Below are 23,311 nucleotides of genomic sequence, written 5' to 3' on the forward strand. Positions count from 1 at the left end.
TTTGGGGCTTTGAAATCTTCCTCTATTCCTAGGGAATTGCCCTCCTCTATACTGGCCCCGAAAGCCTCCCCTGTACTGTCCCTGGTAGGTGGACGGTGCGGACTGTGAGGTACTGGCTTGTGTGGCCTGACCCCGAAACCCTCCTCTAAAAGGTGTTTTGCGGAAGGTGGTATAAGATCCTCTGCTCTGCGGGGAGTAGAGTGCGCCCATGGCCTTGGCAGTGTCAGTGTCCTTTTTGAGCTTTTCTATGGCTGTGTCGACCTCCGGACCGAACAGAAGTTTTTCGTTTACTGGCATGTTAAGTACTGCCTGCTGAATTTCTGGCTTGAATCCAGACGTTCTGAGCCATGCGTGCCTACGGATGGTAACCGACGTATTAATGGTCCTTGCGGCTGTGTCTGCTGCATCCATAGAGGAGCGTATTTGATTGTTGGAAATGTTTTGACCTTCTTCAACAACCTGTTTTGCTCTTTTTTGTAGATCTTTTGGGAGATGTTCAATGAGATGCTGCATCTCATCCCAGTGGGCTCTGTCGTATCGCGCTAGCAGCGCTTGTGAGTTTGCGATGCGCCACTGGTTTGCTGCCTGGACAGCGACCCTCTTCCCGGCTGCATCAAACTTTCTGCTTTCTTTATCTGGGGGAGGTGCATCCCCAGAAGTGTGTGAATTTGCCCGTTTTCTGGCAGCCCCTACCACCACAGAATCTGGTGGCAGCTGAGAGGTGATGAATACAGGGTCCGTAGGAGGCGCCTTATATTTTTTGTCCACTCTAGGCGTTACTGCCCTGCTTTTGACTGGCTCTTTGAAGATCTCCTTTGCATGGCGAAGCATGCCTGGGAGCATAGGCAGGCTCTGGTCGGAGCTGTGGGTGGAGGAGAGGGTGTTAAATAAAAAGTCATCCTCTACTTGTTCAGAGTGTAGTTCCACATTATGGAACTGAGCTGCTCTAGCCACCACTTGTGAATAGGCTGTGCTGTCCTCAGGTGGTGATGGCCTAGTTGGGTATGTGTCTGGGCTGTTATCAGACACTGGTGCATCGTACAAGTCCCACGCGTCTTGATCTTGGTCGTCGTGGCTCATGGCGGTGTGAGCTGGCGAATGTGACGGGGTGTAAGTTGGTGAAGCCGGAGTTACAGGTGGAGGCGAGGGAGGAGGTGTTACCGTCTTTGCTGTTTGTTGCTGAGGAGCCTCTCGTGCTACAAACTGAAGTGTTCTCTTTCTTTTGACAGGTGGAAGGGTACTGATCTTCCCTGTCCCCTGCTGAATAAAGATACGCTTCTGCGTGTGATCCACTTCAGTGGATTGCAGTTCCTGTTCGAATCTGTGTCTTTTCATTTGTGAAGACATAGAAAGTTCTTCAGTATAGGAGCCTGAAACTGGGTCTGTTGGTGCTTTTTTCGGCTCCGAAAACCCTGTTGTTTGTTTTTTCGGCTCCGAGGTAACCTTCCTCTTCTTTTGTGCCGAAAAATCTTGGCCTCTATGATCTTCGGCGCCACTGTCTCGGCGTCGATCCGTGTCGACACCGAACTCTCGGTGTCGATGCTTCTCTTTAGCACTCTCTCGGTCCCGAGGAGGCTGCGTGCCGGTGTCTCGACCGGAGTCGGACGATCTCGACACTGAATGGGCCTTTTTCGGTGCCGATTGTTGGTCACCGTGAATTTGGGTGGAGCCATGGCCGGTTGGCAGTGGCGTCCCCTGGGCCTTTTTGCCTTTTTTAATTTCTGATCCCGACGTCTTACTCACTGTTTTTGGATGGTCGAGTTCGTCGGAGTCTGAATCCTGGATGGAAAAGGATTCCTCCTGTTCCTCTTCTGTCTCGAACTGTCGATGCTCTTTTGGCGTGGACGCCATCTGCAGTCTTCTCGCTCGACGGTCGCGCAGAGTTTTTCGGGACCGGAACGCCCGACAGGCCTCACAGGATTCTTCGCTGTGCTCGGGTGACAGGCACAGGTTACAGACCGAGTGTTGGTCCGTATAAGGATATTTGTTGTGGCATTCAGGGCAGAATCGAAACGGGGTCCGTTCCATCGGCGTTGTTCTCCACGCGGTCGGGCCGACTAGGCCCCGACGGTGTTCCGAAATCTACCCCGAAGGGCACCGAAGCGCTTCGATGTTCAATGTGTTGTCGTATGTGTTTATCTCGAACCGGATCGCAACGATACCGTCGAAAATCTTCCGTTTTCAGCTATCTTTCCGTTCCGAAACTCGGAGCGACAGGAACACGTCCGAACCCGATGGCGGAAAGAAAACAATCGAAGATGGAGTCGACGCCCATGCGCAATGAGCACAGAAGGAGGAGCCACTCGGTCCAGTGACTCGAAAACACTTCTTCGAAGAAAAACAACTTGTAACACTCCGACCCAACACCAGATGGCGAGCTAATGCATACCATGTGTATCTACAGCGACAGATGCCATCGAACATATATTTTTCTATAACAAAACCTATTGGCTGGATTTGTCTCTGAGTGTGTGTTCCTCATTTATTGCCTGTGCGTATGTACAACAAATGCTTAACACTACTCCTTTGATAAGCCTACTGCTCGACCACACTACCACAAAATAGAGCATTAGTATTATCTCTTTTTGTCACTATCTTACCTCTAAGGGGAACCCTTGGACTCTGTGCATGCTATTCCTTACTTTGAAATAGCACATACAGAGCCAACTTCCTACAACTGGTCTTTACGAAGTGCCCTACAACTATCAGCACCCAGGACTTTGCTAATCAGGGGTGTAGTGGGGAACATTTCTTTCTACAATGGATCCTAGGATTCCTTGAAAGAAGACTCCTGGCTTTTAGTAACACATTACACAAGTTGCAGTGTAATGAGATATTGCCTCATTCAATGCTGGCAATCCTGAATTGAAAGTTTCTCAAGTACTCATAAGTATACTGCTTGGATTTTGTAATCACTTTCATAGTAGATCTGATGGCTCCAACATATGTAAACCTATTAAGCTTTGAATGATTTGTTAAAGCTACTCTATGACCCTAAAGCAACATTTTCTGGAGTTGAATCACTTGGGTTTGTGAAATGCCTACTGTACCAAATCATTTCTTTTAAGCATCCAAAGTGAAATGTGTTAAGCACCGAGAGGATGGTAATGCAGCCCATCTTGATTTTGCTTGGCCTATGTGCTGTCTTTTACATGGTGTCCCACTCCATCCTCCTGGTTTAACAGATGCTGAGTTGAGAAGCGGCACCCTGGACCGGTGTGTTTTCTTTCAGTCTGACTATGCCACCTATTCTAGCTAACTTTAAAGAGCTAAGGGTGGGGGGTTTCACACTTTTCACTATGCGGAACATGGAACCAATTTAGACTTGCCAAGGATTTAGCGCCACTTCAAGTCATTTGAAGCTCAGTCATAATGAGTTGAACTCCAAGGCAGTAATCTTGGTAACTGGTGAAACCTTCATCTGGAATTCCCAACTGGTGGCCAGAGGCGATAGTATCTACGGTCTCTAGCTTCAGCCAGTCACTTGGCAGTCATATTTGTTGCCAACATTTCGTTTCAGGAATGCATCTTGCAAATAATATCTACTAGTTTCATTCTTAAAATGTTTTTTGCAAAGTGTACTCATACCTATGAAATAAAGGAACACAACTGCTGAGGCAGCCATTTTGGCAAGGCTGGATTACTGAAACTTTCCCTTGGACTTGCCAAGAAGCAGATCCCTTGTCTTAAAATTTTCCAAAATGCAACCACACGTGATGAGCACTGTGCCCCTACAGTGTCTAAGCCAAACCTTAGACACTGTAAGTGCAGGGTAGCCATAAGAGTATATGGTCTGGGAGTCTGTCAAACACAAACTCCACAGCACCATAATGGCTGCACTGAAAACTGGGAAGTTTGGTATCAAACTTCTCAGCAGAATAAATGCACACTGATGCCAGTGTGCATCTTATTGTGAAATACACCCCAGAGGGCACCTTAGAGGTGCCCCCTGAAACCTTAACCAACTACCTGTGTAGGCTGACTGGTTTTAGCAGCCTGCCACACTCGAGACATGTTGCTGGCCACATGGGGAGAGTGCCTTTGTCACTCTGTGGCTAGTAACAAAGCCTGCACCGGGTGGAGATGCTATCACCTCCCCCTTGCAGGAGCTGTAACGCCTGGCGGTGAGCCTCAAAGGCTCACCCTCCTTTGTTCCAGCGCCACAGGGCATTCCAGCTAGTGGAGTTGCCCGCCCCCTCCGGCCACGGCCCCACTTTTGGCGGCAAGGCCGGAGGAGATAATGAGAAAAACAAGGAGGAGTCACTGGCCAGTCAGGACAGCCCCTAAGGCAACCTGAGCTGAAGTGACTGACTTTTAGGAATCCTCCATCTTGCAGATGGAGGATCCCCCCCCAACAGGGATAGGAATGTGACCCCCTCCCCTTGGGACTGGAACCGGGCACCCCCTTCTCTCCATTGAAGCCTATGTGTTTTGGGCACCACTTTGACCTCTGCACCTGACCGGCCCTGAGCTGCTGGTGTGGTGACTTTGGGGTTGTTCTGAACCCCCAACGGTGGGCTACCTTGGACCCCAATTTGAACCACGTAGGTGGTTTTCTTACCTGCAAAAACTAATAACTTACCTCCCCTAGGAACTGTGAAAATTGCACTGTGTCCACTTTTGAAATAGCTATATGTGTTTTATGTAAAAAGTATATATGCTATTGTGATTATTCAAAGTTCCTAAAGTACTTACCTGCAATACCTTTCAAATGAGATATTACATGTAGAATTTGAACCTGTGGTTCTTAAAATAAACTAAGAAAATATATTTTTCTATACAAAAACCTATTGGCCTGGAATTGTCTGAGTGTGTGTTCCCCATTTATTGCCTGTGTGTATGTACAACAAATGCTTAACACTACTCCTTTGATAAGCCTACTGCTCGACCACACTACCACAGAATAGAGCATTAGTATTATCTCTTTTTGCCACTATCTTACCTCTAAGGGGAACCCTTGGACTCTGTGCAGACTATTCCTATTTAGACTATTTACATAAAACACATATAGCTATTTCAAAAGTGGACACTTAGTGCAATTTTCAACAGTTCCTGGGGGAGGTAAAGTAATGTTAGTTCTTGCAGGTAAGTAAACCACCTACGGGGTTCAAATTGGGGTCCAAGGTAGCCCACCGTTGGGGGTTCAGAGCAACCCCAAAGTTACCACACCAGCAGCTCAGGGCCGGTCAGGTGCAGAGTTCAAAGTGGTGCCCAAAACACATAGGCTTCAATGGAGAAGGGGGTGCCCTGGTTCCAGTCTGCCAGCAGGTAAGTACCCGCGTGTTCGGAGGGCAGACCAGGGGGGTTTTGTAGGGCACCGGGGGGGGGGACACAAGTCCACACAGAAAGTACACCCTCAGCAGCGCGGGGGCGGCCGGGTGCAGTGTGCAAACAAGCGTCGGGTTGGTAATAGGAATCAATGGGAGACCAAGGGGTCTCTTCATCGGTGCAGGCAGGCAAGGGGGGGGCTCCTCGGGGTAGCCACCACCTGGGCAAGGGAGAGGGCCTCCTGCACTGGAGTTCCGATCCTTCAGGTGCTGGGGGCTGCGGGTGCAGGGTCTTTTCCAGGCGTCGGGATCTGGGAATCAGAGAGTCGCGGTCAGGGGGAGCCTCGGGATTCCCTCTGCAGGCGTCGCTGTGGGGGCTCAGGGGGGACAACTTTGGTTACTCACAGTCTTGGAGTCGCCTGGGGGTCCTCCCTTTAGCGTTCTTTCTTCACCAGTTGAGTCGGGGTCGCCGGGTGCAGTGTTGCAAGTCTCACGCTTCTGGCGGGAATTGCGGGGGTCTTTAAAGTTGCTCCTCTGGAAACAAAGTTGCAGTCTTTGTTGAACAGGGCCGCTGTTCTCGGGAGTTTCTTCGTCCTTTTAGAGCAGGGCAGTCCTCTGAGGATTCCGAGGTCGCTGGTCCTGGGGAAAGCGTCGCTGGAGCAGTTTTCTTCCGAAGGGGGGGAAGACAGGCCGGTAGGGCTGGGGCCAAAGCAGTTGATGTCTCTGTCTTCTCTGCAGGGTTTTTCAGCTCAGCAGTCCTCTTCTTCTTTAGGTTGCAGGAATCTGAGTTCCTTGGTTCTGGGGAGCCCTTAAATACTAAATTTAAGGGCGTGTTTAGGTCTGGGGGGTTAGTAGCCAATGGCTACTAGCCCTGAGGGTGGCTACACCCTCTTTGTGACTCCTCCCTGAGGGGAGGGGGCACATCCCTAATCCTATTGGGGGAATCCTCCATCTGCAAGATGGAGGATTTCTAAAAGTTAGAGTCACTTCAGCTCAGGATACCTTAGGGGCTGTCCTGACTGGCCAGTGACTCCTTGTTTTTCTCATTATCTCTCCTGGACTTGCCGCCAAAAGTGGGGGCTGTGTCCAGGGGGCAGGCATCTCCACTAGCTGGAGTGCCCTGGGGCATTGTAACACGAAGCTTGAGCCTTTGAAGCTCACTGCTAGGTGTTACAGTTCCTGCAGGGGGGAGGTGTGAAGCACCTCCACCCAGAGCAGGCTTTGTTTCTGTCCTCAGAGAGCACAAAGGCTCTCACCGCATGGGGTCAGAAACTCGTCTCTCAGCAGCAGGCTGGCACAGACCAGTCAGTCCTACACTGAACAATTGGGTAAAATACAGGGGGCAGCTCTAAGATGCCCTCTGTGTGCATTTTTTAATAAATCCAACACTGGCATCAGTGTGGGTTTATTATTCTGAGAAGTTTGATACCAAACTTCCCAGTATTCAGTGTAGCCATTATGGAGCTGTGGAGTTCGTTTTTGACAGACTCCCAGACCATATATTCTTATGGCTACCCTGCACTTACAATGTCTAAGGTTTTGCTTAGACACTGTAGGGGCATAGTGCTCATGCACCTATGCCCTCACCTGTGGTATAGTGCACCCTGCCTTAGGGCTGTAAGGCCTGCTAGAGGGGTGACTTACCTATGCCACAGGCAGTGTGAGGTTGGCATGGCACCCTGAGGGGAGTGCCATGTCGACTTAGTCATTTTCTCCCTACCAGCACACACAAGCTGGCAAGCAGTGTGTCTGTGCTGAGTGAGGGGTCCCTAGGGTGGCATAAGACATGCTGCAGCCCTTAGAGACCTTCCCTGGCATCAGGGCCCTTGGTACCAGGGGTACCAATTACAAGGGACTTACCTGGGTGCCAGGGTTGTGCCAATTGTGGAAACAACGGTACATTTTAGGTGAAAGAACACTGGTGCTGGGGCCTGGTTAGCAGGGTCCCAGCACACTTCTCAGTCAAGTCAGCATCAGTATCAGGCAAAAAGTGGGGGGTAACTGCAACAGGGAGCCATTTCTTTACACTAGAGACCTAGGGGAATCCAAGATGGGGTGACTTGTGGGGTTCTGACCAGGTTCTGTTACCCAGAATCCTTTGCAAACCTCACAATTTGGCTAAACAAACCACATTTTCCTCACATTTTGGTGACAAAGTTCTGGAATCAGAGAGGAGCCACAAATTTCCTTCCACCCAGTGTTCCCCCAAGACTCCCAATAAAAATGATACCTCACTTGTGTGGGTAGGCCTAGCGCCCACGAAAGGAAATGCCCCAAAACACAACGTGGACACATCACATTTTTTCACAGAAAACAGAGGTGTTTTTTGCAAAGTGCCTACCTGTGGATTTTGGCCTCTAGCTCAGCCGGCCCCAGGGGGGGCAGAAATGGCCTAAAATAAATTTGCCCCCCCACCCTCCCAGGAGCGACCCTTGCCTACGGGGTCGCTCCCCCTGCTTGACATTGGCGCAAAAAAAAAAAAAAAAAACATCCCCGGTGCCTAGTGGTTTCTGCCCCCCTTGGGGACAGATTGGCATAGCAAAAATCGGCCGATCTGCAGGGAGCGACCCTTGTCCAAGGGGTCCCTCCCCATCTGTAAAACAAAACAAAAAAAAAAATCCCCGGTGCCTAGTGGTTTCTGCCCCCCTTGGGGGCAGATCGGCCTAATCAAAATAGGCTGATCTACCCCCCAGGGGGGCAGAAATGGCCTAAAATAAATATGCTCCCCAACCACCCCCACCGGGAGCGACCCTTGCCTACGGGGTCGCTCCCCCTGCGTGACATTGGCACAAAAAAAAAAATCCCCGGTGCCTAGTGGTTTCTGCTCCCTTGGGGGCAGATTGACCTAAATACAATTTGCCCCCCAGGGGAGTGACCCTTGCCTAACGGGTCACTCCCCAGCTCTAAAAAAAAAAAAAAAAAAAAAAAACAAACAAACAAACAAAAAACAAAAGAAATTTGCCCTGGCGCCTAGAGGTTTCTAATCACAATAGGCCGATCTGCCCCCGGGGGGGCAGAAATGGCCTAAAATAAACATTGGGGACACAAGAATCATGGTGAGTGAGGTTTGTTTCAATTTGCGTATTAGAAATGGTATGAGTGGGAGAGGCGGGAAAGCATAAGCAAATATCCCTGACCAATTCACCCATAGAGCATTGCCCTTGGACTGAAGGTGTGGGTATCTGGACGTGAAAGTTTGCCATTTTGAGTTTTCTGAAGTGGCTAAGAGATCCATCTCTGGTGTTCCCCACAATTGAAAGTATTGGTGAAGTACTTCTGGGTGAATCTCTCTTATTCGTGGGCTTGTTGCTGTGTCCTGCTTAATAGGTCCGCTAACTGATTGTCCATTCCTGGGGAATATTCTGCCAGTAATTGACTGATTGAGAATCACCCACTTCCAAACTGTCTGAGCTAGAAGCGACAACTGAGATGAGTGTCTCCCCCGTTTTTGCAGATAATACAATGCTGTCATTGTCTGTACGGACTAACACTACCTCGTGTGAGATTTTTGTAAGGAATGCTTTCAGTGCTAGAAAGACTGCTAGTAGTTCTAAATAATTGATGTGATCCCATTTCCCCTGTATGGTGAGGTGAGCCCCCAACCTGTCTGTGATGCATCTGTTGTGAGAGTGATCTGAGGCAGAGGGTCCTGAAAGGACCGTCCTTTTGGAAGGTTGGTGGGATTCCACCACTGCAGAGAGTGGCGAGTCTGGCGGTCCAACATTAGATCCAGACGATGACACTGTGACAGAGCGCTGTTGGGAATGGCACTGTTGCAGTGGACGCATGTGTAGTCTTGCATGGGGAACTGTGGCTATGCAGGGAGCCATCATTCCCAACAGCTGTATCACTAGCTTCACTGGTTAAGTATGATTCTCCTGTAATTGAGCGATGAGATTTTGAAAAGCTTGAATCCTTATCAGGTCTGGATATGTCAATGCTGACTAAGTGTTCAGTATTGCTCCCAGATAGGGCGGTATTTGTGAGGGCTGAAGATGGGACTTGAGGTAATTTATTGTGAACCCCAAATTGTATAGAAGATTTACTGGGTACTGGCAGGTTTGAATTGTATTGGCTTTTATGAGCCAATCGTCTAGATATGGGAAAACATGTATGGGTTGTCTTCTTAGAAATGGTGGTAATATTGCCAAGCATTTTGTGAATACTCTGGGGCTGTTACCCCAAATGGTAGTGGCCTTGCATTGGTAATGCTTTCCTGCAATGAGAAACCTTAAAGATATTTGTGGTGTGCTGGATGTAGGGGAATATGGAAATAAGCATCTTTGAGATCCACTGCTGTCATGTAATCCCCTTATTGTAATAGAGGGTTAAAATCTTGTAGAGTGACCATTTGGAAATGTACCGAGTGTATGTATAGATTGAGAGGTCCGAGATCTAAAATTGGTCGTAATGAACCATACTTTTTGGGTATCAGGAAGTAAGGTGAGTATACTCCTGACCCTTGTTTGGGATGTAGGGACTGGGTCTATAGGCCCTTTGAGAAGAAGAGACTGTACCGTCTCTTAACAGAGTAAGAGAATTTGTGGAAATGAGGAGGAATGTTTGGGGGAGTGGAATTGTGTTCTAGACAATAGCCATGTTGGATAACTGATAGAACCCACTGGTCCGTGGTGATGTTGTACCATTGTGGATAAAATGTACCAGTCTTTCTCCCACAGGAGATGCATGCGCTGCGGGAGAAAGACTGGTGCATGCAGATGTTTTACCTGTTCCTCTAATGTTTGAGCCTCTAAATGAACCTCCATTATAGAAGTGCGATCCCTGTTTTTCTTGCGAGGTGGATGGCTCTGTGGTTGATGGTTTGAAAGCACTTCTAAATTATGGCTTACCAAAAGCGCCTCTAGTGGTTGTGGTATATGGTGCACCCACAGCCTTAACTGTTTCAGTCTTTAGATTTCTCTATGGTGGTATCCACCTCTGGCCCAAATAAGTGTTCCTTATCAAAAGGCAGGTTTAATACAGCTTGCTGTATTTCAGGTTTAAAACCTGAACACCTCAACCAATGCATGCCTGCTTATTAATATACTAATGTTGACCCCCCCCCCCACCCCCTGCTGCTGTATCAGCTGCACCAGTAGCACATCTGATTGCATTTTTGAAATAGCTTGTCTCTCTGCTACAATTCCTGCCCTCTCAAGATGTTCCTGTGGAGGATATTACAAAAGCTCTTCCATTTCATCCCAGCGGTCTCTATCATGCTGCACCGAGAGTGCCTGAGAATTTGCAATCCTCCAGTGATTAGCAGCCTGAGCAGCCACTCTTTTGCCCTTCTAATTTCTTACTCTTTGTCTGGAGGAGGAGCATCTCCAGTAGACTGTAGATTGACTATTGGCATGTTTACGTGCAGCACTTACTACTATTGAGTCAGGCAGTAATTGTGTTTTGATGAGTTGGATCAGAGGGTGCAGCTTTTTTTATTTTTTTATTCAACCCTAGGTGTCAAGATCCTTGCCTTGACAGGTTCTTTGAATATGTCAGCTGCATGTCTAAACATGCCTACAAGCATAGGGAGGCATTGGGACACTCTGTGGACTTATTAAAGTATTCAACAAGAAGTCCTCTTCAATTGGATCTGTATGTTATTGTATGTTGTGATGCGAAGCTGCTCTAGCTGTCACTGGATTATAAGAAGTGGTATCTTCAGGGAGAGATGGCTTTGCTGGATATAAATCCGGGTAATTACACAAAATGCGATCAGGATCACAGAGATCCCATGGGTCTACATCCTGTTGATCACTTAGGTCATCCCTATGATATGATGCTGATGTTTGTGGAGAGAATTGTGTGGAATATGGCGGGGAGGATGGAGGTGGTGAAGGCGGAGGTTGTTCTGTAGCCTTTTCCTTCTCCTTAGAGACTTTCTTAGGTGGAGGATGTAAGGAAATTCCTCCTTGGCATGGTTACCCCCTGACTTTTTGCCTTTGCTGATGCCAAGTTATGATTTGAAAGTGTGCTGGGACCCTGCTAACCAGGCCCGAGCACCAGTGTTCTTTCTCTAACCTGTACCTTTGTTTCCACAATTGGCACAACCCTGGCATCCAGGTAAGTCCCTTGTAACTGGTACCCCTGGTACCAAGGGCCCTGATGCCAGGGAAGGTCTCTAAGGGCTGCAGCATGTCTTATGCCACCCTGGGGACCCCTCACTCAGCACAGACACACTGCTTGCCAGCTTGTGTGTGCTGGTGGGGATAAAATGACTAAGTCGACATGGCACTCCCCTCAGGGTGCCATGCCAACCTCACACTGCCTATAGGTATAGATAAGTCACCCCTCTAGCAGGCCTTACAGCCCTAAGGCAGGGTGCACTATACCATAGGTGAGGGCATAAGTGCATGAGCACTATGCCCCTACAGTGTCTAAGCAAAACCTTAGACATTGTAAGTGCAGGGTAGCCATAAGAGTATATGGTCTGGGAGTCTGTCATGCACGAACTCCACAGCACCATAATGGCTACACTGAAAACTGGGAAGTTTGGTATCAAACTTCTCAGCACAATAAATGCACACTGATGCCAGTGTACATTTTATTGTAAAATACACCCCAGAGGGCATCTTAGAGATGCCCCCTGAAACAATACCGACTACCAGTGTGGGCTGACTAGTTTTAGCAGCCTGCCACACACAAGACATGTTGCTGGCCACATGGGGAGAGTGCCTTTGTTACTCCGTGGCTAGTAACAAAGCCTGTACTGGGTGGAGGTGCTTCTCACCTCCCCCTGCAGGAACTGTAACACCTGGCGGTGAGCCTCAAAGGCTCAACCCCTTTGTTACAGCACCCCAGGGCACTCCAGCTAGTGGAGTTGCCCGCCCCCTCCGGCCACGGCCCCACTTTTGGCGGCAAGGCCGGAGGAGATCATGAGAAAAACAAGGAGTCACCACTGGCCAGTCAGGACAGCCCCTAAGTTGTCCTGAGCGGACGTGACTGACTTTTAGAAATCCTCCATCTTGCAGATGGAGGATTCCCCCAATAGGATTAGGGATGTGCCCCCCTCCCCTCAGGGAGGAGTCACAAAGAGGGTGTAGCCACCCTCAGGGCTAGTAGCCATTGGCTACTAACCCCCCAGACCTAAACACACCCCTAAATCGAGTATTTAGGGGCTCCCAGAACACAGCAAGATAGATTCCTGCAACCTAAGAAGAAGAGGACTGCTGAGCTAAAAGACCTGCAAAGAAGACGGAGACACCAACTGCTTTGGCCCCAGCTCTACCGGCCTGTCTCCCCACTTCAAAAGAACTGCTCCAGCGACGCGTTCCACAGGGTCCAGCGACCTCTGAAGCCTCAGAGGACTACCCTGCATCTAAAAGGACCAAGAGCTCGACTTGTGGAGAACAAACACTACAGGGAGGACTCCCCGGCGACTGCGAGCCCGTGAGTAGCCAGAGTTGACCCCCCCCTGTGCCCCCTACAGCGACGCCTGCAGAGGGAATCCCGAGGCTCCCCCTGACCGTGACTGCCTGCTTTAAAGACCCGATGCCTGGTAAGGACACTGCACCCGCAGCCCCCAGGACCTGAAGGATCCGACCTCCAGTGCAGGAGCGACCCCCAGGTGGCCCTCTCCCTTGCCCAGGTGGTGGCTACCCCGAGGAGCCCCCCCCCTACCCTTGCCTGCATCGCTGAAGAGACCCCTTGGTCTCCCATTGGACTCCATTACAAACCTGACGCCTGTTTGCACACTGCACACGGCCGCCCCCGTGCCACTGAGGGTGTACTTTTTGTGCTGATTTGTGTCCCCCCCGGTGCCCTACAAAACCCCCCTGGTCTGCCCTCCGAAGACGCGGGTACTTACCTGCTGGTAGACTGGAACCGGGGCACCCCCTTCTCCATTGAAGCCTATGCGTTTTGGGCACCACTTTGACCTCTGCACCTGACCGGCCCTGAGCTGCTGGTGTGGTAACTTTGGGGTTGCCCTGAACCCCCAACGGTGGGCTACCTTGGACCCAACTTTGAACCCTGTAGGTGGTTTACTTACCTGCAAATCTAACAAACACTTACCTCCCCCAGGAACTGTTGAAAATTGCACTGTCTAGTTTTAAAATAGCTTATTGCCATTTGTGTGAAAACTGTATATGCTATTTTGATAATTCAAAGTTCCTAAAGTTCCGAAGTGAAATACCTTTCATTTAAAGTATTGTTTGTAAATCTTGAACCTGTGGTTCTTAAAATAAACTAAGAAAAGATATTTTTCTATATAAAAACCTATTGGCCTGGAATTGTCTTTGAGTGCGTGTTCCTCATTTATTGCCTGTGTGTGTACAACAAATGCTTAACACTACCCTCTGATAAGCCTACTGCTCGACCACACTACCACAAAATAGAGCATTAGAATTATCTCTTTTTGCCACTATCTTACCTCTAAGGGGAACCCTTGGACTCTGTGCATGCTATTTCTTACTTTGAAATAGTACATACAGAGCCAACTTCCTACAGAGGACCAGCGTCCAAAGTCTGTTTCCTCTTATTTACAACAGGAGGAGAGGTTAGGATCCTTCCAGTTCCTTTTTGTATTTGAAGCTTGCACTGTTTAATGCCCATCACTTCAAGTACTGGTTTTATGGAAGATGACTCCTCAATATCTGCAGAATGTTTAATGATGGCAGTTTTCAATTCTGTAGGTTTGGACACCGAATGTTTGACTCGAAAAGGTCAGCTCCAAAAATGATGTTAACTTTTTCGGCTCCGAAGTAGAAATGTCCGATTTTCAAGTGGATACCAAAACAGATGTAGCTGTCTGTTTGGTCAATGGTGAATGCATTTTGGTCTTATGTATTTTTGGTGCCAAACCTGAAGGGAGGTCATCTGAATGTATTTTTTGGGTCCGACCATGGCCCGCGGGCAGTGGAGGACCGATGACCAATGCAGAAATCTTATTAATAGTCTGTTTGGTGCGATGGGGCTGATCTACTCATGTACTGCGCTGGTGGGATGGATTGGCTCTCGACATCGGAGTCTCGATCAGAGTCAGAGTCTCTAAAGTAGAAGGCTGTGCGTTGCCCTATCTCTTCCTGCGTGTGTTCTTTGTAGATGTAGAGTGTATCCTCTGTTAACTTGGATGCCATTTTTTAGTCAACACACTCTTCAGTCCCGGAGAGTCTTATTTGATCGAAATGATCTACAGGGGTCGCAGGTCTCTTCTCTGTGTTCCGGATTACACACCAAGTGTTGGTCGGTGTAGGGAAACTTGGGAGTGACACCAGGACAGAACCGAAATGGAGTTCGTTCCATCAGCCTATCATTTTTCAACTAAAGTTTGTCGATGTAGGTCCAAAAGAACGAGTTACTTACCTTCGGTAACGACTTTTCTGGTGGATACATTAGCTACCTGTGGATTCCTCACCTGATGAATACTCCCATGGCGCCAGCATTTGACGGAAATCTTCTTACTAGTCTCTGCACGTCGACGAGGACGTCACTCTAGCCCACGCGACGCCGTCTGACGTCATACAGGCAATAAGAAGTCCTCGCCGACGTGCCGATGACAGTACCAACATTTTTTACGTGCATGAGAATAATAATAATAACCCAATGCAATGAAAGAGCAAAGCAACATCTCTTAATATTGTAAATCACACAACATTGCAATAAAATAGCTGTAGATTTAATATAACCTTTTTTTTTTTTTTTTTTTTTAAACAAATAAATATATTTATACATACGAATCATGTATATACCCAATATATATATAGATTTATATATAAATATACACATATATACAAATATCATACATGCAAAATGTATTGCAACTTTGAAGACCAAAAGGAGCACACTCAAGGATTGCTTGGAGAGACCAAAAAGGCAACGGGGAGGCGGGTGGGACCGTGAGGAATCCACAGGTAGCTAATGTATCCACCAGAAAAGTCGTTACCGAAGGTAAGTAACTCGTTCTTCTGATGGATACAACTACCTGTGGATTCCTCACCTGATGAATAGAGTCCCAAAGCAGTACCACGCCCGGCGGTGGGTGCCTAAATGGTCAAACCAAGAAATCCTGCAGCACTGACCGTGCAAAATGACCGTCCCTTCTGACCTCAGAGTCCAAACAGTAATGTTTCACAAAAGTGTGAAGGGACGACCAAGTTGCGGCCTTGCAGATGTCAACCACAGGAACACCCCTGGCCAAGGCCGAAGAGGCCGACTTAGCTCTGGTGGAGTGAGCTCTAATGCCCTCAGGCGGATCCTTCTTTGCCAAAGAGTAACAGATTTTAATGCAAAGAACAACCCACCTGGAGAGTGTTCTCTTGTGGACTGCCTTTCCTCTCCTCTTGCCCACGTATCCGACAAACAGCTGATCCTCCAGCCTGATATCCTTCATTCTGTCGATATAGAAGCTCAACGCCCTTTTTGGGTCCAGGCGATGTAGTCTTTCTTCCTCCTTTGAAGGATGAGGCGGAGGATAAAACGTGGACAAAGTGATTGTCTGAGCCAAATGGAAGGGTGAAACAACCTTCGGAAGGAAAGCAGCCTTGGTCCTCAACACCACCTTATCCCCATAAAACGTTATATAAGGGGGTTTAACCGATAAGGCCTGCAACTCACTCACTCTCCTTGCAGATGTTATAGCTACCAGGAATACTGTTTTAATAACCAAATACCTTAAGGGGCAAGAATGCATAGGCTCAAAAGGGGACCCCATAAGGAAAGTCAGGACCAAGGACAAATCCCATTGAGGCATAACGAATGGTTTTGGAGGATATTGATTCAGAAGACCTTTCAAGAATCTGAGAACAATAGGGGATTTAAATAACGATGGTTGGTCTGGAAGACAAATGAAGGCTGACAAGGCCGACAAATAACCCTTAATGGTAGCTACTGCACAACCTTTCTGCGCTAGAGACAGTGCAAAAGACAAAACATGTGACAGATGAGCATGTAAGGGATCAATCTGTCTCTCTCCACACCACATAACAAATTTAGACCACCTATTAGCGTAGATAGATTTAGTGGAGTGTCGCCTGGCCGCTAAGATAACATCCACTACATCAGGCGGGAGAGAGAAGGAACTCAGGTTGCCCCGTTCAATCTCCAAGCATGTAGGTGCAGACTCTGGAGGTTGGGGTGTAAAACCTGCCCCTGCGACTGCGAGAGGAGGTCTGCCCTGAGAGGGAGACGGAGCGGAGGGCACAGTGAGAGTTGGAGAAGGTCGGAGTACCATACCCTCCTTGGCCAATCCGGAGCTATTAAGATGACTTGGGCCCGGTCTTGGCGAATTTTCCTCAACTGGAAGATTAAACAGACTTGATCTGGATGGAGACGCCACTCGTGGTCTGCCGAGAATTGGCGACTGAGACTGTCCGCACGTACATTCAAGACCCCGGCCAGATGATTTGCCACCAAGCAAATCTGATGGTCCTTTGCCCAGGACCATAGCCGAAGAGCTTCTCTGCAGAGAAGGTACGACCCTACTCCTCCCTGTTTGTTTATGTACCACATCGTGGTAGTATTGTCCGTCAGGACCTGTACCGACTGACCACGAAGGGATGGGAGGAAGGCCTTGAGAGCCAAACGTACAGCCCGTAACTCCAACAGATTGATATGAAACACCTGTTCCTCTGGAGACCAAAGCCCTTTGATCTCCAGATCCCCCAGATGAGCTCCCCATCCTAGGGTGGAGGCATCCGTTATTACCGTGGCCACTGGTGGCGACTGCGCGAACGGCTTCCCCTGTGAAAGATTGTTGCCCGCAATCCACCACTTCAATTCCACAGCAGCATCTCTGGAGATCTTGACAGTACCTTCTAAATCTCCCTTGTGTTGAGACCACTGCCTTCGGAGGCACCACTGAAGAGCCCTCATGTGCCAGCGAGCATGCGTGACCAACAGAATGCAGGAGGCGAACAGACCGAGCAGACGAAGGACCTTGAGGACTGGAACTACCGCTCCATTTCGAAACATTGGAACCAATTCCTGAATATCTTGAATCCGCTGAGGCGGAGGAAAGGCTCGACTCAATGTTGTATCCAGTACTGCCCCTATGAACAGGAGGCGCTGAGAGGGCTCCAGGTGAGATTTGGGCACGTTCACCGAAAAGCCCAGGTCGAACAACAACTGGGTTGTTGACTGCAGATGATGCGACACAAGCTCCGGGGACTTGGCTTTGATCAACCAGTCGTCCAAGTAAGGGAATACTGCTATCCCCCTCCTTCTGAGCTCCGCCGCAACCACTGACATCACCTTTGTGAAGACTCGAGGTGCTGAAGTAAGACCAAACGGGAGGACCGCAAACTGATAGTGCTGCGACCCTACCACAAACCGGAGATACTTCCTGTGCGACTTGAGTATCGGGATATGAAAGTAAGCATCCTGCAAGTCGACAGACACCATCCAATCTTCCTTGTTCAACGCCAAAAGCACCTGTGCTAGGGTCAGCATCTTGAACTTTTCCTGTTTGAGGAACCAATTCAAGATCCTCAGATCCAGGATTGGTCTCAACTGACCATCCTTTTTGGGAATCAGGAAGTATCTTGAGTAACAACCTCGACCCTTTTCCTGCTCTGGGACCAACTCTACCGCGCCCTTTGAAAGGAGGACTTGAACCTCCTGTTCTAGCAACAGGAGGTGTTCTTCTGAACAATAAGATGGGTGGGGCGGGATGAGGGGCGGGAACTCCCGAAAGGGAAGGGCGTAGCCTTTTCCCACAATGCCGAGAACCCAAGTGTCCGTTGTGATAGACTTCCACTTGTGGAGAAAACGCTGTAATCTTCCCCCTACAGGAGAGGAGTGAGTGGGAAACGGTGGAAGCCTAAGGCTGCTTCCCCTGCTGCACCCCTCCAGAGGACGAGGAAGAGGCAGAGTGCTGTTGAGAGGCTCCTCTGGTACGGACCCCACCCCTCCCCCTCCCTCTAAATGACCTATAGGGGAGGGAAGAGGCGGGTTGCTGGAACCTCCCCCGAAAGGAAGAGGAATAAGAGCCACGCCCAAATCCCCGAAACCTCCTGAAAATTCAAGAAGAGGCAGAGGAAGAAGGAGCTTGCAGTCCTAACGATTTGGCTGTGGCTCTGCTCTCCTTAAATCGTTCCAAGGCTGAATCTGCCTTGGCTCCAAACAGTCTGTCCCCATCAAACGGGAGGTCCAGCAGGGTCGACTGCACATCCGCAGAGAACCCTGAGTTTCGGAGCCAGGCCTGTCTTCTTGCCACCACAGCCGTGCCCATCGCCCTGGCCACCGAGTCGGTCGTGTCCAGCCCAGACTGGATAATCTGGGTCGCGGCAGCCTGGGCGTCCGAGACCACATCCAAAAGACCCTGGGGAAGCTCCGTGAATGAAGACGAAATATCATCCATCAGCGCATGGATGTACCTCCCCAGAATGCACGTGGCGTTGGTGGCCTTCAACGCCAAACTGCATGACGAAAATATTTTCTTGGACTGCGCATCCAGTTTCTTGGAGTCTCTGTCTCCAGGCACCGTCGGGAAGGAACCAGGCGCTGACTTTGAGGAACAGGAGGCTTGCACCACCAAGCTCTCCGGCGTAGGGTGTCTAGAGAGAAAGCCAGGGTCAGATGGTGCAGCTCGATACCTCCTGGCCACAGCCCTATGAACGGCCGAGGAAGACACCGGCTTCTTCCACACCTCCAACACCGGATCCAGCAAAGCCTCATTAAATGGCAAGAGAGGCTCAGCTGCAGCAGAGGCCGGATGCAATACCTCTGTCAGCAAATTCTGCTTTGCCTCTGCCACCGGCAAAGGCAGGTCCAAAAAGCTTGCTGCCTTCCTCACCACAGCATGAAAGGAAGCAGCCTCCTCCGTATATTCCCCTGGAGATGAAAGGTCCCACTCAGGGGAAGTGTCCAGCCCACTGGCTGTATCCAGACCATGCAGTCCGTCTCCAGAGTCCTCAATCTCTCCCTCCTCTAGGACTCGCTGGTACTCTTGCTCTTCTAAAAGACGGAGAGCACGCCTCCTCGAATGAAGTCTCTCCTCGATACGCGGAGTCGACATGGCGTCGAAGAACAGCGCCGATCTCCAGAAGCATCTGACGCCGCGTCCGGCGCCACAGGCAGCTTCGGCGCCGAGGCAGGAGCCGGAGGACGAGGTCTTGGAGCCGATGGACCAACCGGAGTCACAGGGCAAAATCCTGACTTCGACGGAGGGGCAACCTCCGGGGCCGAAACATCCGAAGCCACCGGAGCGGCCACCGACGCCGGCACCGGCGCCGAGCCCACATTCCCAAAAGGGAGAAAGGGCATAAAGGGTGCCGGCCGAAGAGGCGCAGGATCACCCAACGAAAAGGCCAAGGGCCCCGAAGGACCAGCCGGAGCAGCTCCTGGAGCCATCTGCTGAAAGATGGTATACATCGCATTAAGAAACGCGGTACTATCGGCTCCAGGAGTGGGAAAAGCCGGATACTGGGGTGCCTGGATCGAGGGCGACCCCGACGCCGGCCTCGACGTCTGCGACGCCGGAGAAAACACAAGAGGCTGCACCACCTCAATCACTGACGCCTGACCAGGTGAAGTCGGTGACGCCGGAGAGGGCAACGGCGTCGATGGATGCGGCGTGACCGTGGGGCTGACCTCCCAAGTCCTCCGACGCCGAGCCGAAGGTGACCTCGAACGAGACTCCTTGCTGGAGTGACGTCGTGAGTCTCTACGGCGCCGGGAGTCTCGATGACGCCGGTGAGACCTTGGCGAAGAAGACTTCTTATGATGTTTCTCCTTCTTCTTTGACTTTGCCATGAATAACTTGGCCTCGCGCTCTTTGAGGGCCTTCGGATTCATGTGTTGACATGAATCGCAAGTCGAGACGTCGTGGTCGGAGCTCAAACACCATAGACAGTCGGAGTGAGGATCTGTAACTGACATCTTGCCCCCACACTCTCGACAGGGCTTGAAACCCGACTTCCTCTGAGACATTGTTACCGCAGAGAAGACTACGCAGCAGACAATACACTGTAACCACGAAGGTAACAGTAACTCCCTCGAAGATAACCGTTTCGAATGCACGGAAAAAAGGGAACTGTCATCGGCACGTCGGCGAGGACTTCTTATTGCCTGTATGACGTCAGACGGCGTCGCGTGGGCTAGAGTGACGTCCTCGTCGACGTGCAGAGACTAGTAAGAAGATTTCCGTCAAATGCTGGCGCCATGGGAGTATTCATCAGGTGAGGAATCCACAGGTAGTTGTATCCATCAGAAAGGGCATGGACGCCCCTAAGGGAGTAAAATCGGCCTCAGCTATATCAATTGGATCAATTCTAAAGTATAGAAAACACGATCGAAGGCTGTACAGACGTTAAAAGAAAAGTAGATTAAACTTCAGAAGATACTAAACTGAAATTCACCGAATCGAGAAGAAACACATCTGAACCCAACGGCAGAAAGAAAACAGTCTAACAAAGGACTCAATGCCCATGCGCAGTATCACCAAGAGGAGTCACCACTCGATCTCATGACTTGAAAATACTCTTTGAAGAAAAACAACTTGTAACATTCCGAGCCCAAAACTTGGTGGTGGACCTATGCAAAGTGAGTGTATAGAGCTACACATGCCATTGAACATAAAATTTCAGTTTCCTATTACTCTGTTTTCTATAAGGTACTTAACTGCCCTTCTTACATCTAATCAACATGAAAGCCTTTTTTCTGGCTGTAGTCAGCTGGTGGAAAAGGTCTGCACCACCTTGTTTTCAAGTCTAGGTTGTTTAGTTGAAGACTCACTGAGCTGACTTGCACAGATTTTAGATGTGTCCTGTTATGATGTATTGCTCATGATGGGGTGGCAGGAGAAAGTGTTTTAAGTGGGAATAAAGGATTATTAGTGGCTTTACATTGGGCCTTACCTGCAAGGTTGAACAGACAATGCAGGGTGTGTACTGGACCGGTCAGCAACCCTGGAAACTGCAAACTGTCCAGCAGCTCCTTTTGTCCTCTGCACACCAGTTTCTGGTTAAGTGATTGGACCAGTCACCTGAGAAGGCCTTCCTCCTCCCCTACCCTCACCCCTTGCACAGCCCCATTAAGTGTAAAGGCCAAATGACCATCTTGTTTCCTCTGCTTTGAAAAGGTTAGTCTCTGGCTTGTTGGCTGTTGACACTGACCAGACCCATGGATGGTAGATGGTCTATCAGAAGCACTCCTATATCATTCTCTAGATGGTCTCAGAAATACTGCTAGATCAGCATCTAGATGGTCCATCAGAAGCACTGCTAGATCACTATATAAATGGTCCATCAGAAGCACTGCTAGATCACTATATAAATGGTCTCAGAAACATTGCTATTACACTATATGGATGGTCTCAGAAACACTGCTATATCACTCTCTAGATGGTGTTCGAAGCACTGCTATATCACTCTCTAGATGGTGTTCGAAGCACTGCTATATCACTCTCTAGATGGTGTTCGAAGCACTGCTATATCACTCTCTAGATGGTGTTCGAAGCACTGCTATATCACTCTCTAGATGGTGTTCGAAGCACTGCTATATCACTCTCTAGATGGTGTTCGAAGCACTGCTATATCACTCTCTAGATGGTGTTCGAAGCACTGCTATATCACTCTAGATGGTGTTCGGAGCACTGCTATATCACTCTCTAGATGGTGTTCGAAGCACTGCTATATCACTCTCTAGATGGTGTTCGAAGCACTGCTATATCACTCTCTAGATGGTGTTCGAAGCACTGCTATATCATTCTCTAGATGGTGTTCGAAGCACTGCTATATCACTCTCTAGATGGTGTTCGAAGCACTGCTGTATCACTCTCTCGAGATCAGTGGTTCCCAACCTGTGGTCCAGGATCACCTGGGGGCCCGCAAAGCCTCCTCAGGTGGTCCGTAACTCAGTAGAAAATTAAACATATTAGCAGATTAATAAAGTGTATATCAAAAAAGTGGCTAAATGTACAACTGAACATTTTAAAACATATTGTAAATGACCAGGATTTTGAAATTGGGGGCTAAAAATTAAATGAGTATCTTCAGATTGATGCGCTGCTGCCACGAGTCAAACCGAATACAGTCTAGACCAGAGGTCTCCAAACTTTTTAATGCCGCGCCCCCCCAGTTGAAAAATAAAAATCATTGGGCCACCCCTCAGAATTTTTCACAATTATTTTATAAAAATGGCGATGTTTAAATATATCTAAACCTATTTAAACATTGCAGTTAATTCCTGTTACCTTTTTAAAACTGCAATAACATGCTTCAACAAACAAAGGCCTGTTATCTGTATAATATTTATTTTGGGCAGAGTCTGGGGCCCCCCCTGGGATCACTTCAGGCCCCCCTATGGGGGCCCGCCCCCCAGTTTGAAGACCTCTGGTCTAGACGATGGGGCTTTAATTGAATTTAAAAAAACTCCAACCTTCTTATTAAAATTACATTTTTTATATTTGTTTCCAAATTAAATAAGATGTGTTATCATTAGTGTATATGTTTGATGAATGCTTGTTTCTGTATTTTTTGTATCGGTTTGAGTTTCAAATTTTCAACAATGTTTAGGCCGGGGTCCCCCGGCTTCCAGTAATGATCCAGTGGGGGTCCCCCGGCTTTCAGTAATGATCCAGTGGGGGTCCCCGGCTTCCAGTAATGATCCAGTGGGGGTCCCTGGGTTCCACTAATGATAAGGTGGAGGTCCATAGAAGTCAAAAGGTTGGGAACCACAGCTCTAAATGGTATCAGAAACCCTGCTTATATCATTCCCTAGATAGTCTTAGAAGCATTGCTATATCACTCTCTCTACACTGTATATCAGAAGCACCTCTATATCACTCTAGATGGTCTATCAGAAGCACTGGTATATCGCTCTCTCTCCAATATATAAAGCACTGCTATATCCAAACTTCTTAATGCTGTGCCCCCCCCTCCCCACCCCCCAAATGAAGATGGCAATGTTTAAGACCTATTTAAACATTACATTTAAGTACGGTTACCTTTTTAAAAATGCAATAAAAATGCTTCTGCTTAAAACAAAGGCCTGTTATCTGTATAATGCTTCTTTTAGCCAGAGTCTGGCACCCCCCCCCCCCCCCCCCCCCGGATCACTTGAGGCACCCCAGTTTGAAGACCTCTGCTTTAGATGGTCTTAGACGC

At 48.9% G+C, this 23,311-nt stretch overlaps 1 protein-coding gene across 3 annotated transcripts in view; it reads right to left on the reverse strand.

Annotated features, from left to right (window-relative positions):
* SRF (serum response factor) overlaps positions 1-23,311 on the reverse strand; it is a 284,214-nt gene that overhangs the window by 113,561 nt on the left and 147,342 nt on the right. The window lies entirely within an intron of this gene.

The sequence above is a fragment of the Pleurodeles waltl genome, chromosome 5 (genome assembly GCF_031143425.1).
Source record: "Pleurodeles waltl isolate 20211129_DDA chromosome 5, aPleWal1.hap1.20221129, whole genome shotgun sequence".
Taxonomy (NCBI): Eukaryota; Metazoa; Chordata; class Amphibia; order Caudata; family Salamandridae; genus Pleurodeles; species Pleurodeles waltl.